Source organism: Triticum urartu, chromosome 7A (genome assembly GCF_056163025.1).
Source record: "Triticum urartu cultivar PI428250 chromosome 7A, HENAU_Tu73, whole genome shotgun sequence".
Classification (NCBI taxonomy): domain Eukaryota; kingdom Viridiplantae; phylum Streptophyta; class Magnoliopsida; order Poales; family Poaceae; genus Triticum; species Triticum urartu.
In genome coordinates this window covers 572,804,780-572,814,724 of record NC_141879.1, presented here as the reverse complement: position 1 = coordinate 572,814,724, position 9,945 = coordinate 572,804,780, and the positions used below count along the sequence as shown (strand labels likewise).

General features: G+C 42.1%; 1 pseudogene; it reads left to right on the top strand.

Moving 5' to 3' along the window:
- The first annotated feature begins 984 nt into the window (after nucleotides 1-984).
- LOC147960486 (DELLA protein RHT-1-like) overlaps nucleotides 985-9,945 on the top strand; it is a 292,703-nt pseudogene continuing 283,742 nt past the window's right edge.

The window sequence follows — 9,945 nt, the reverse complement described above, 5'->3', positions numbered from 1 at the left end:
AATTTCAAAATACTCCTTCTTTTTCGATTTATAGGGCTCAAAACCTGAAATCTCATCAACCAAAGCATTTTGTGAGTGGAGAAATGTATCTCGTACTTTACAAAATTATTCAAATTAAACGCATGCATTAATTTGGATTAATGGCAGTGCATGCATGCTTGACCACTAGATGAGTAGGAACATTACATACATTGGTGTGTTCCTTTTTAATTCTTGCATGCAAAGATTTAATGCGCCTTGAAAACTAAAATGAGATGAAGATGATCCCTTTAAATTGGAAAAACAAAAGAGTTAAAATAAGACCTATAAATCGGAAAGGAGGGAGTATAACGCGTCTGCGCTTCTCGAGGTTCAACTTTGACCATAAATTAACCAACGAGATCGACTGTGGCGAGAGCAAAAATTATATAATTAAAAACTTCCTTTGAATATGAATTCATTGATATAATTTTTGCTCCTGCCGCAATCGGTCTTGTTGGTTAAATTTATGATCAAAGTAAAACACGGAAATCAAGGATGCACTATATTTTGAAACGGAGGGAGTACTTATCTACTACACGACCCTTTTCTTTTATATAAAACAAACACATGCAAAATTAACTAAAAGAACAACCTTTTTAGCAAAATAGAACAACGACCTAAGCAACAACGAGCACGTCACACCTCTACCCAGTCATCTAGGGCGAGTTTGGTTGCCTGCCTCGAGGCCAACCAGGCCCGCACGGTGCAGTATCTTTTTGGACATCGGTTGTTTGGTTCCCTGCATATACTGTTCAGCCCGCATAGCACGGTTCTTAAAGCACCCCTGGCTCTGGCCCGTTGGGAACAGCCGAATCGGCAGTTTTCCGAGAGCCAGGCCCGAGCGATGCAGTGAGGCGCACGTGGGTGGCTCTCTGGAGACGTGTGTCTCGAGCTAATCCATCTCTCTCTCTCTCCCTAATCCTTAATCCCCTCTCTCTCCCTCTACTCCAGTGCGATCCCGACATGGTCTTGTGTGCGTCCGACATGGCGAACGTGGAGCAGAGGCTGGAGCAGCTCAAGATGGCCATGAGGATGGGCGGCGTGGGCGCTGGCGCCGCCCCCGACAACAACTTCGGCACCCACCTCGCCACGGACACTGTGCACTACAACCCCACCGACCTCTCCCATTGGGTCGAGAGCATGCTCTCCCAGCTCAACGCGCCGCTGCCGCCCCTCCCGCCCGCCCCGCAGCTCAACACCTCCACCTCCTCCACCGTCACGGGCGGCGGCTACTTCGATCTCCCGCCCCCTGTTTGAAGGAAATATGCCCTAGAGGCAATAATAAAGTTGTTATTTATATTTCCTTATATCATGATAAATGTTTATTATTCATGCTAGAATTGTATTAACCGGAAACTTAGTACATGTGTGGATACATAGACAAACAGAGTGTCCCTAGTATGCCTCTACTTGACTAGCTCGTTTATCAAAGATGGTTAAGTTTCGTAGCCATAGACATGTGTTGTCATTTGATGAACAGGATCACATCATTAGAGAATGATGTGATGTACAAGACCCATCTATTAGCTTAGCATAATGATCGTTTAATTTTTCTGCTATTGCTTTCTTCATGACTTATACATGTTCCTCGGACTATGAGATTATGCAACTCCCGAATACCGGAGGAACACCTTGTGTGCTATCAAACATCACAACGTAACTGGGTGATTATAAAGGTGCTCTACAGGTGTCTCCGATGGTGTTTGTTGAGTTGGCATAGATCGAGATTATGATTTGTCACTCCGTGTATCGGAGAGGTAGCTCTGGGCCCTCTCGGTAATGCACATCACTATGAGCCTTGCAAGCAATGTAACTAAAGAGCTAGTTACGGGATGATGCATTATGGAACGAGTAAAGAGACTTGCCGGTTACGAGATTGAACTAGGTATGATGACACCGACGATCGAATCTCAGGCAAGTAACATACTGATGACAAAGGGAACAACGTATGTTGTTATGCGGTTTGACCGATAAAGATCTTCATAGAATATGTAGGAGCCAATATGAGCATCCAGGTTCCGCTATTGGTTATTGACCGGAGATGTGTCTCGGTCATGTCTACATAGTTCTCAAACCCGTAGGGCCTGCACGCTTAACGTTCGATGACAGTTTGTATTATGAGTTATGTGATTTGATGACCGAAGTTTGTTCGGAGTCCTGGATGAGATCACAGACATGACGAGGAGTCCCGAAATGGTCGAGACATAAAGATTGATATATTGGACAATGTTATTCGGACATCGGATGAGTTCCGAGAGGTACCGGGTAATTATCGAAGTGTGGGAGGGTTATCGGAACCCCCCGGGGGAACTAATGAGCCTCTATGGGCCTTAGTGGAAGAGAGGAATGGCTAGGAGGGGCTGCCCCCCCTTGGGTCCAAATTGGACTAGGGGAACGGGGTGCCCCCCTTTCCTTTCCTTCCCTCTCTCCCTTCCTTCTTCCCCCTCTTCCTTAGGTGGAAACCTACTAGGACTTGGAGTGCTAGTAGGATTCCCCTCTCCTAGCGCGCTCTAGGAGGGCCGGCTGGCCTCCCCTCCCCTCCTTTATATACGGGTCAGGGGCACCCTAGAACACACAAGTTTCTCTTAGTTGTGTGCGGTGCCCCCCTCCACATTTACACACCTCGGTCATATCATCGTAGTGCTAAGGCGAAGCCCTGCGCCGGTAACTTCATCATCACCATTACCACGCCGTCGTGCTGACGGAACTCTCTCTTGGCCTCAACTGGATCAAGAGCTAGAGGGACGTCATCGAGTTGAACGTGTGCTGAACACAGAGGTGTCGTACGTTCGGTACTTGATCGGTTGGATCACAAAAACGTTCGACTACACCAACCGCGTTATTAAACGCTTCCGCTTTCGGCCTACGAGGGTACGAGGACACACTCTCCCCTCTCGTTGCTATGCATATCCTAGATAAATCTTGCATGATCGTAGGAATTTTTTTGAAATACTGCATTTCCCAACAGTGGTATCAGAGCCAGGTCTATGCGTAGATGTTATATGCACGAGTAGAACACAATGAGTTGTGGGCGATAATAGTCATACTGCTTACTAGCAACGTCTTACTTTGATTCGGCGGTATTGTTGGATGAAGCGGCCCGGACCGACATTACATGACCGCGTTCATGAGACTGGTTCTACTGACGTGCTTCGCACACAGGGGGCTAGCCGGTGTCTGTTTCTCCAGCTTTAGTTGAATCGAGTTTGACTATGCCCGGTCCTTGTTGAAGGTTAAAACAACACACTCGCCGAAAAATCGTTGTGGTTTTGATCCGTAGGTGAGAACGGTTCTTGCTAGCAGCCCGTAGCAGCCACGTAAAACTTGCAACAACAAAGTAGAAGATGTCTAACTTGTTTTTGCAGGGCATGTTGTGATGTGATATGGTCAAGACGTGATGATATATAAATTGTTGTATGAGATGATCATGTTTTATAACAGTTATCGGCAACTCGTAGGAGCCATATGGTTGTCGCTTTATTGTATGAAATGCAATCGCCATGCAATCACTTTACTTTATCACTAAGCGGTAGCGATAGTCATAGAAGCAATAGTTGGCGAGACGACAACGATGCTACGATGGAGATCAAGGTGTCAAGACGGTGACGATGGTGATCATGACGGTGCTTTGAAGATGGAGATCTAAAGGCACACGATGATGATGGCCATATCATATCACTTATTTTGATTGCATGTGATGTTTATCTTTTATGCATCTTATTTTGCTTAGTATGATGGTAGCATTATAAGATGGTCTCTCACTTAATTTCAAGGTACAAGTGTTCTCCCTGAGTATGCACTGTTGCTACAGTTCGTCGTGCCGAGACACCACGTGATGATCGGGTGTGATAAGCTCTACATTCACATACAACGGGTGCAAGCCAGTTTTGCACAAGCAGAATACTCAGGTTAAACTTGACGAGCCTAGAATATGAAGATATGGCCTCGGAACACTGAGACCGAAAGGTCAAGCATGAATCATATAGTAGATATGATCAACATAGTGATGTTCACCATTGAAAACTTCTCCATCTCACGTGATGATTGGATATGGTTTTGTTGTTATGGATCACATGATCATTTAGATGACTAGAGGGATGTCTATCTGTTGGGGATGCAGTATTTCAAAAAAAAAATCCTACGATCATGCAAGATCTATCTAGGAGATGCATAGCAACGAGAGGGGAGAGTGTGTCTACGTATCCTCGTAGACCGAAAGCGGGAGCGTTGAGTAACATGGTTGATGTAGTCGAACGTCTTCGCGATCCAACCGATGAAGTACCGAACGCACGGCACCTCCGCGATCTGCACACGTTCAGCTCGGTGACGTCCCTCAAACTCTAGATCCAGCTAAGGCCGAGGGAGAGTTTCGTCAGCACGACGGCGTGTTGACGGTGATGATGAAGTTACCGATGCAGGGCTTCGCCTGAGCACTACGACAATATGACCGAGGTGGAAATCTGTGGAGGGGGCCGGCTGGCCTCATGGGGCGTGCCCCAAGGGGGGAATCCTACTCCTACTAGGAGTAGGTTCCCCCTTTCCTAGTCCAACTAGGAGGGGAAGGAAAGAGGAAGACGGAGAGAAGGAAAGGGGGGCGGTCCCCCCCCATTCGGATTGGGCTTGGGGGGCGCACGCCTCCACCTGGCCGCCTCCTCCTCTCTTCCACTAAGGCCCATGAAGGCCCATGAACCCTACGGGGGTTTCCAGTAACCCCCTGTACTCCGGAAAATGCCCGAACCTATCCGAAACCTTTCCGGTGTCCAAACATAACCTTCCAATACATCAATCTTTATGTCCCGACCATTCCGAGACACCTCGTCATGTCCATGATCACATCTTGGACTCCGAAAAACCTTCAGTACATCAAATCACATAACTCACAATACATATCGTCATCGAACGTTAAGCGTGCGGACCCTACGGGTTTGAGAACTATGTAGACATGGCCGAGACTCATCTCTGGTCAATAACCAATAGCGGAACCTGGATGCTCATATTGGTTCCTACATATTCTACGAAGATCTTTATTGGTCAAACCGCATAACAACATACGTTGCTCCCTTTGTCATCGGTATGTTACTTGCCCGAGATTCGATCGTCGGTATCATCATACCTAGTTCAATCTCGTCACCGGCAAGTATCTTTTGTAACATTCCAAAATTCTAAATTTTGGAATGTTATAATAAATAGATAGATTTGTTTGATTGATTGAGTGTAATTGAGTGAAATTCGAAACTTTTTGAAAGTTAAATGAGAGGGAATAAAAGGACTTTCCCAAACTTTCATTTTTGCATTTATGATCTCCGGGAATTCAAATTCTTTTCACCACAAAACCCTGGAGAGAAGATGACATGACTTCTTCCATTTATTTAAATGAAAAGGGGTGTTGAAAATATTTAAATTTCATTTGAAAATATTTCCAAAACTTTATGCAACTCAATGATTTTCATGAGAGAAGATAAAATGACTTCTTCAAATTATATGAAATACGAGTTGGGAGTTTAAAAGGATCAAAATTTAAAATCCTTTTGAAATTATTTTCAATTTGGAGTTATTTGGGTTTTATTCAAATTATTTTTTTCCAAAAATAAAATATATGGAAAATAGGGTAACATGATTCCCTACAATAAAAAATTGGAGAAAAATTAATTTGAAATCATTTTGGTGTTTTTAAAATGATTTTATTAAGTTTTTATTGCACCAATAGCACTGTTTGATTTACTCAAATTTTTGTTGATTTTATTTGACATTAGAAAAATGTTCATGTAGTAGAAAATCTTTTTTTGAAAATTTTGATATATAATATGCCTATATAATTTTTTTTTATTTTATTCTCGTTATTCAGTTTTCCCTTTCTGTTTTTATTTAAAAAAACTGTACATGCGGCCATAATTATTTGTCGCCCATGTGCGCTGCATGGTGGCATCGGGCGCCCCATCATTTTAGTGTTTCTTCTCTCCTACATGGGCCAGGCCCAGCCAGCCTTTTCATTTTTGTAGGCCGAATTTTGTTTCAAAAAAAAAACTGCAGCCGCAGTGTGCGCGCGGCCGGCCGAAGTCCTTTAGGCCCATGCGATGCGAGCCATCTCTTTTCATCTCTGTTTCGTATATTTTCGTCTACGTTTAGTCCCACATTGCCTAACTTTTAACCCTTAAATCCTTTTACTACCTATAAATATAGACCCATAGAGTCTTCAAAAATCATTCGATTCAGGTTAAATCAATATTTTGATTTGACTAGATAAAAATATTTTTCTCCTCTCCGGCGCGACTTTTGAAAATTGTCACTTTTTTCCAAAGTCATCTTTTCTCTGCTTTATAAAGGTATTTTTCTTTATACTTCCGTAGTTTATTATTTCTAGACTAATATGATAAAATAATTAGATTATCAATTAGTCTACGTATTTATACATTAGACCTAGCCATAGCTATTTTTCTTTCGTAAAACAGCTTGGCCCTGATTTTTTAAATAGCCATAACTTTTCACTCGTTTATCCAAATTAGATGAAACCAACGCCTATAGCTTCGTCTTGTTTTTACCTATCCAGTGAACCTGCCACATCAACTTTTTGAAATTTTCAATTTTCAAATTTTGTTTAGATTTATATTAAAACTTTTTTATCATAACTTGAGTTTTATAATTCCGATTTAGTTGATTCTTTTTGCAAAACAAAGCTCTTGACCTAAACTTTCTGATAAGGCCAAATTCACATAATTTTGGTACTGTTAGAAATTGTTTTATGTTGCAAGAGTTATTTGCTTGGTTTTGATGTTTTCCGAACTGTCTTCTTCGTTCTTCCCGATCTTCTGAGTGATTGCTTATATGTGGTTACTATTGCTTGCTCACGATAGATTGAACGGAGTGTGACGAGTAGAACTATCAAGAGTTTTGAGTGCGAATCATCTTCATCAACAGTACATGCAAGTTCACACTTTGATCATATCCCCCTTCATACCCAGTTTTTATGCATTAGTTTCACCCTCAAACATTGCATGAGTAGGATTGATAACATGTGGGTATTGGGAAGTAGTTGATGAGGTAGGAACCTATTGCCCTGCATTCAAACCTTGGGAGTTACTTTTACGTTATGCTTATATTGCCATGCTATGCTCGTAGACGTGGATTGGGTTTGAGAGTATTCATGACAGATGTGAGATTGTTAATTAATGGTTTACTTAAGGTGGCAACTTTAACACACATCTGGGTGGATTGAGGCACCTGGGTATTCCAGCGATTGCCTGTTTAGGCACCTGGGTATTCCAGCGATTGCCTGTTTTTTTATGGACCGCCACCCAGGCTCAAAGGGATCATGAGATTATTCATACTAGAAACTTCCGTGTGCAGCCACAAGCTACTATGGGCTCTATCATAGTTGATTAAGTCGCGCGAACTCTTACAGTGGTAGACTAGAAGATGTAGGGGAAAGTAGGTGTACCAGTCTACCCGATCGTAAGGTGCTAGCGCTTCTGAAAGACTATGTCTCGGTCATCCGTTCCTCAAACACCATGTAGTGCAAGAAATCAAACGGAGGTGATCGAGTCTTGTGGAGAAAAGTGCACAAACCTCTGCAGAGTGTATAAACTAATCATGGTTAGCCGTGTCCCCGGTTATGGACAACTTGAGTATCTAGTACTTGGATTATCCTGTGAATCTCATCATGTTACTTTAAATTAATTTTGTTGGGTTTAATGATGTTACTTAATTGGGAATGAGAATGTTGTCAACCATTCTCAATGTTCAACAACCACCATGATAGTTAAATAAAAAAAATTACTCCTTTGCAGTAGGGAAAAATTGGCTTTTCGCAAAAACATTATAACCATAGAGCTTTTCCACCAGCCAAATATGCATGTAGAGATAGCCATTGTTCATCATTTCTCTCTATGGTGTGAATTTGCCAGTACATTCAATGTACTGAACCTTTGTGGCTGCAACGTCTCATGTTGCAGGAAATCTTACGACGAGTAAGTGATACATTACAGTTACGATTTCTACACTCAACTTTGCCGTTGGTGTTGATGGGAATCCACAACCTTGTTACTTCCGCTATTTGGATTGAGGTAATAGTAATTACGTTACTTTTACATGTGATTTACCTCTGTTATAAATCCTCGAGTACTGTGTGTGTCAGCATACTGATCCAGGGATGACACTTAAGCACAGAGACTTGATCCATTCGGGTCGGGTCGCTACATCTTTACTCGTTCCGTAATGTATCATCCCGTAACTAACTCATTAGTCACATTGCTTGCAAGGCTCATAGTGATGTGCATTACCGAGAGGGCCTAGAGATACCTCTCCGACAATCAGAGTGAGAAATCCTAATCTTGATCTATGCCAAACAGCATCGGAGACACCTGTAGAGCATCTTTATAATCACCCAGTTACGTCGTGACGTTTGATAGAACACTAAGTGTTCCTCCGGTATTCGGGAGTTGCATAATCTCATAGTCATAGGAACATGTATAAGTTATGGAGAAAGCAATAACAATAAACTAAATGATCATAGTGCTAAGCTAACGGACAGGTCTAGTACATCACATCATTCTCTAATGATGTGATCCCGTTCATCAAATGACAACACATGTCTATGGCTAGGAAACTTAACCATCTTTGTTTAACGAGCTAGTCTAGTAGAGGCATACTAGGGACACTCTATTTGTCTACGTATTCACACATGTACTAAGTTTTTGGTTAATACAATTCTAGCATGAATAATAAACATTTATCATGATATAAGGAAATATAAATAACAACTTTATTATTGCCTCTAGGGCATATTTTCTTCAGTCTCCCACTTGCACTAGAGTCAGTAATCTAGATTACACAGTAATGATTCTAACACCCATGGAGTCTTGGTGCTGATCATGTTTTGCTCGTGAGAGAAGCTTAGTCAATGGGTCTGCAACATTCAGATCCGTATGTATCTTGCAAATCTCTATGTCTCCTTCCTTGACTTGATCACGGATGGAATTGAAGCGTCTCTTGATGTGCTTGGTTCTCTTGTGAAATCTGGATTCCTTTGCCAAGGCAATTGCACCAGTATTGTCACAAAAGATTTTCATTAGACCCGATGCACTAGCTATTACACCTAGATCGGATATGAACTCCTTCATCCAGACTCCTTTTGCTGCTTCCAAAGCAGCTATGTATTATGCTTCACACGTAGATCCTGCCACGACGCTCTGCTTAGAACTGCACCAACTGACAGCACCACCATTCAATAAAAATATGTATCCAGTTTGTGACATAGAGTCATCTAGATCAGTGTCAAAGCTTGCATCGACGTAACCGTTTACGACGAACTATTTGTCACATCCATAAATGAGAAACATATCCTTAGTCCTTTTCAGGTATTTCAGGATGTTCTTGACCGTTGTCCAGTGATCCACTCCTGGATTACTTCGGTACCTCCTTGCTAAACTAATAGCAAGGCACACATCAGGTATGGTACACATCATTGCATACATGATAGAACCTATGGCCGAGGCATAGGGAATGACTTTCATTTTCTCTCTATCTTCTGCGGTGGTCGGGCATTGAGTCTCACTCAACTTCACACCTTGTAACACAGGCAAGAACCCTTTCTTTGCTTGATCCATTTTGAACTTCTTCAAAACTTTATCAAGGTATGTGCTTTGTGAAAGTCCAATTAAGCGTCTTGATCTATCTCTATAGATCTTGATGCCCAATATATAAGCAGCTTCACTGAGGTCTTCCATTGAAAAATTCTTATTCAAGTATCCTTTTATGCTATTCAGAAATTCAGCATCATTTTCGATCAACAATATGTCATCCACATATAATATCAGAAATGCTACAGAGCTCCCACTCACTTTCTTGTAAATACAAGCTTCTCCAAAAGTCTGTATAAAACCATATGCTTTGATCACACTATGAAAGCGTATATTCCAACTCCGAGAT